This window comes from Mugil cephalus, chromosome 5, assembly GCF_022458985.1.
Source record: "Mugil cephalus isolate CIBA_MC_2020 chromosome 5, CIBA_Mcephalus_1.1, whole genome shotgun sequence".
In the NCBI taxonomy this organism is placed as follows: Eukaryota; Metazoa; Chordata; class Actinopteri; order Mugiliformes; family Mugilidae; genus Mugil; species Mugil cephalus.
The window spans coordinates 19,047,212-19,052,382 of record NC_061774.1 but is presented as its reverse complement, the minus strand read 5'-3'; positions in this window follow the sequence as shown (position 1 = coordinate 19,052,382).

Below are 5,171 nucleotides of genomic sequence, written 5' to 3'. Positions count from 1 at the left end.
ATTACCAAATGCGCGCACGCCGCTCCCCGCGCCGATCAAACAGCAAAGCAACGCACAGAGAACAGGACGAGGAGAATCATTTGTGCTATTTTACCTGTTCTCCGTCCTTTTCTCGTCCCTTTGAAACTTCCTTTCTTTCTGTCTCGCCCCAGTTGTGACCCATGGCAACCCCCCGCTCTAATGACCGTTGCAGTTTGACACTCATTAAAGGTGGTCAATTAACCAGAGGGCCCGGAGTCACTTTCATTAGACGACTTGTAAAGGTCTATTTTAGTCTGGCTTTAAACGCAAACACAAGCGGGCTGACAGGATGGGAGCTGTCTGCCGCGATCTTGGGTGGCGGTTGGAGTTGTGGAGTTGGGTATGGTTTAAAACCTGCAGGATGAAGGGAAAGGGAACCTCTGGAGAGTCATTTGTTTTGTTTGCTATTTGTTTTGTTGAACTGGATTCTGTTGGTGTTTTATGGAAACAAACACAAATGGTAAAAAAAAAAAAGAAAGAAAAAAAGAAAAAAACAACAGTGAAATTGCTGAACAGAGCACAGAAAATGAGATCTCATGAGAGGGAAGATGAAAAACAGAGCCATCTGCGCAGAGGGTTGGCTCTCTAAAGACGGTCTGGTCTCATTTCAATCCTTTGTATCACTCCTTTACAGTAAATCATAGGAGAGACTTTTTTTTTTTTCCACTGGTTTAAGCTTTTGCGCGCGCGCGTGCGCACGTGTAGCCGCACGTGCGCGTGCGCAGACACGGATTCGAGCGCGCTGTGGGGGAATGTTTTTCCCATTCCTGTAACATATCTCGATGTGTGTGCGTGTGCGTGTGTGTATCTGGTTTTAAGCAGAAAGCGTCTCCCGGTCCCAGGCCTCTGGAGTCATCAGCCTGTGAAGGTCAAGTCTGATTCAGAAACAGACAAGGCAGATTGGCATGGAAATGGAATCTGCTGTCTCTGTGCCAAACGTCCAGACTGACTGACTGCCCTCAGCCTCTCATCACATCCAAGTCTATCCTCTCATCGTGCCGTCCGCTCCTCCTCCTCCTCCTCTTGCGGCCGCCTCTGCATACCAATATCGGAATAACACGGAGGAGGAAGAGCTCTGAAATGAGCCTGTTTAATAATCACCATGTCAAACAGTGTCTGCATGAAAAGGAAACATGAATCCAGCTGTTAGTTGCAACTAGGAACCATCTGCTTAAAGCAGAGCTGTCTCATCTCATTCCTCTTTTTTTTGCACATGGCAGATCTAGCCTTGAGCCACCTTTAAGCAGTTATGCTGTAATGAAACAAGAAATGCAGTTATTGAGCTAACAGATTCATAAGCAGCTGCCGCAAAGAGATATTGTCCAAATGTTTATAATATCTTCATAAGAAAAGTCAAGTTAGATGAGTTGCATGAGGGCTAATGACTGGTGTGTGTGTGTGTGTGTGCGAGTGTGTGTTCTGCTGTTGCATGTAATGAGCATGCGCTTTTGATATGAATGAGTGCAGTGGGGCGTGAGATCAGTATGTGCCTGCTGGTATGGAACAAGTCCTTGCTCTTCTTGTGTGTGTGTGTGTGTGATTTTGTCGCCGGACTGCGTGCCTCTGTGAATGTGTGTGTGTGTGTGTGTGTCAGAGGAGGGGGAGAGAGAGGGCGGGAGAGTGTTCACTGGGCTGAAATGGGTCCCTGCCCTTCATGAATATTCAGTCACCCCCCACGTTCCACTGATGTCTCACTGATGTCAGCTTGCGTGTGGGAAAACGAGTTTCCCCAGTAACAATACTCTACCAACGCTCTCCTTACTTCTGCAGCAAAAAAAAAAAAAAAAAAGGGGGGGAGCGCATGTGCACATGTGCACCGTGCATCATCCGCACAAAGCTCACAAAGCGTCCTGGTCTGGAGCCAGGAACAAAATACAGATGAGGGCAACGTTGATCTCATGTGGCACTCTTAAAACTAGGGCAGCACTTAGGTCACATGTTTAGGTCAGTCACCCTTCACTGAGGGAATCTCTAATGCATCCTGTCAACTGCTGTGCAGCCACAGCATCGCAGGGAGCACAAAAGCCTGTCTGCGCCACGCTCATGATGCCTCCCGACTGCTCCGCTCAGTTTTAATTTCTCAGCTGGGTATTTGCTGCGAGTCTGACTGTTAAGCCGAGAAAGCCTCGTTATGAAAGGTCCGCTTCGCTCTTTTCGAACGCCGTGACATTGAGAGATCCTTGACTGCGCCGCTGACTGAGAGACGTTGTTATTCTGACACAGTCATTGTCAAACGGAGTTGCAGTTCCGACGCACATTTGCATGCGCGCGCACACACACAGCCATGCATGCAATCCGTCAGCATCCACCATCTCTTCCCCCCACAGATGTTGCCCAGTATTTAGGTCAGTTAGTTCGCAGATGGGTGGTCAGCAAACGCTTGTATTAGCTTGGGTTTCCAGGAACTGATACAATAGGCCAGTCAGCGACCAGCGGCCACCCTGGAGAGACCGGAAGTGCAGCTCCTTATAATTATAACGGACACTGTTCACTTACGGATACCAAACAGCATTAAGGCCCGGTTAATGACCGCAGCAACAAGATTACAAAGCTACTGTGAAAAATCCACTGCACAGATGAATGCTTCCACTGTAGCCCAGGAGAGAATTTGTTCATATGACCACTGGTCGTGCCACTTGTAGCATGTTACCATCACAAGCTGCCACTTCTTTTTTTTCATCATGTCATGTATTGCTTGCACAGACCACTAAGCAGGCCGTGTTTAGGACTGATGCAGATCAGCTCAGCTATAGGCTAACAACTGGTGGCAGCATAATGCTAATGCATGCGTGGCATGAATACATTTCAGGCGACCGAATGTGAGCCCTTTCACATTTTTTTTTCTCAAGTTGTACTTGAGAGTTTCCAGCAAAGTAATTTTCCAACTTTTATTTGAATATTCTTTTGATTATTCTCGAGTTTTTATTTCTCCGGTGTCGTGTTCTCGTACTCACACCCAGTCGATAAAAGTTTATGTTTTATTTAGGTTTCCGCGTTCTTGTTCTCAAGGTTAATCATTCAGTGTTTCCTCAAGTTTTCGTTGATTTCTGGAAGTTTTCCGGTTTTCTTTCCGTGTCCGTCATATCTCGGCTCAGCCTTCTCTGGTGTTTGTTTAATTCTGTGCTCCTGAATTGCCGCGCGGAATTCTTTCCGTGATTTCGGCATTTGCTGAATATTCTCAGCCTTGCATTCAGTATGCTCTGGCTTTCACTTGTTTTCTTTCAGTCCTAACGCTGTTAATTTTTCATTGAAAATGCTCAAGTTTCTAGCTACTGATATTTGTTTCTGTAATCTCTGGTATTTCATTTGGTATTTTAATTTGCTTCCCTGCCTTTGTCAGACGTGGCTGCTGACTTTGCCACCTAGCTGTCAGTCACTTAAAAACAGGTTGACAGCAAAGTTTCATAAACAGCAACAATGCTTAAAAGAAAAAAAAAAGGCCATTACTTTAAAGCAGAAATGTGTATCGGTGTAAGCAAGGGTGGCTCGTTTGTAGTGTTAAACATCAAGAGCGGTTTGAGTGAAAGGGGGAAATGAAAGAGACAGAAGGAACCAAAGCTTCAAGGCATAATACTGTAATTGGAAAATTGTGCAAATGCGTTTTGGAGTCATGTTATATAAATGGCCAGCAGAGATAATGCCTGAGATTCGAGGCATGGCCTAATTGAGAGTTGGAGATGGAGGAGGAGAGGAGAGGGGTGGCTATGCTGAGGGGGCGAATGAAGTGTGGGTTTTAAATTGGGTGTTGGAAATGTGGATGGAAATGGGACGTTCTCAAAGACGTGACGAGGAGGGAGCTAGAGAGAGCGAGCTGTTTCTCTTTAAAGGGCAGGAGGGAAAGAAAGAAAGAAAGAAAGGGAATAATTCCCACTTTCCTCCTTGGTCTCCACACCTGTGACCCAGCACCCAGACGCCCCAGCCATTTCTCCCATAAGTGTGTGTGTACGTGTGTGTTTTATGTGTGTAACTCTCTGGTTCTCTCACACTCTGTATGATTGATGAGTCTCGGTCAGACCTGGATCCTGGCCATAGCCCGGGCCTGATCAGGCATGTTCTGGTCATAACAATGCCATCAATATGTGGCTGACGGCCATGTGTGTGCATGCGTGTGCGTGCGTGTGTGTGTGTGTTCGCAATGAAACATACTATTGAAGCATACCATAACCCAAGAGAACCAAGAATCTTGAGTGGAATTTCCGTTTCCTGCTCCTCTGAGGGATTAAAGAGGAGTCTTGTTTAGATATACTCAACTTCACTGATTGGAATTTGAATCACATTAATTAGCCCTTTCATGAGCGATCTATAAGTTACTGTTTGAGTAATGAACTCTCCTTCCGTGGTTTTTCTTCTCTCCCGTTTCCATTTCTTTGAGCCCTATCGGGTTCCCTCTGCAGCTCGGAGATTGACCAAAAATCTGCTTGATATTTGATGAGCAGCATTTGATGAGAGGCATTAGTGGTCCTGCATTATTTATGAACCGACGAGTGATGCATTAACTCATTAAATATGTATATGTACATTACATGAGAAAGAACATGTCCCATAGCATGTCATATTGATTCCGGGGTGAGTTACGAGTCTCCTGCACGATCCCCTTAAAAAAAAAAAAAAAAAAAACATTAGCAGATTGCACGGGCGAATCACTTAAAAGCTATTATTGACAAACTTCCCCTTCTGGATGCCTGGTCACAGCCAAGAAGTTGCAGAGTTTGAACTCGCTTGCTTCAACAGATCAAGGGTGGTGTCTGCGCATGCAGCAGATTTTGTGTGGGTGCACAGTGTGTGAAGTAACGTGAGGGGAAACTAAGATGCGGCGCCAACTTACACCGTCAAAGGAATCGCAACAGTGTTCTTGAATTCTTTCCCTCATCTGGTTAGCTGAGACCTCGCTTCATTTTCCATTCGCGGCTGCATAAGCTCTGCCGGCCTCACAGTCCCGTCAGAAACGAAAATGGCTTGCCTCGCAGGCAATGATGTAGTAGCAAACAAAATGTTAAGCAAACTATGCTAATGCACAACCGGTTGGCGATCAACTCAAGCTAAGTAAACCCATGCAATCTTGAATAAATTACTCGCCGCACACGCACACATAAAAAAAAAATAAAAAAATCCTCCATTAATCTATGCTCCTGCGCCTTGAAACCCCTGGC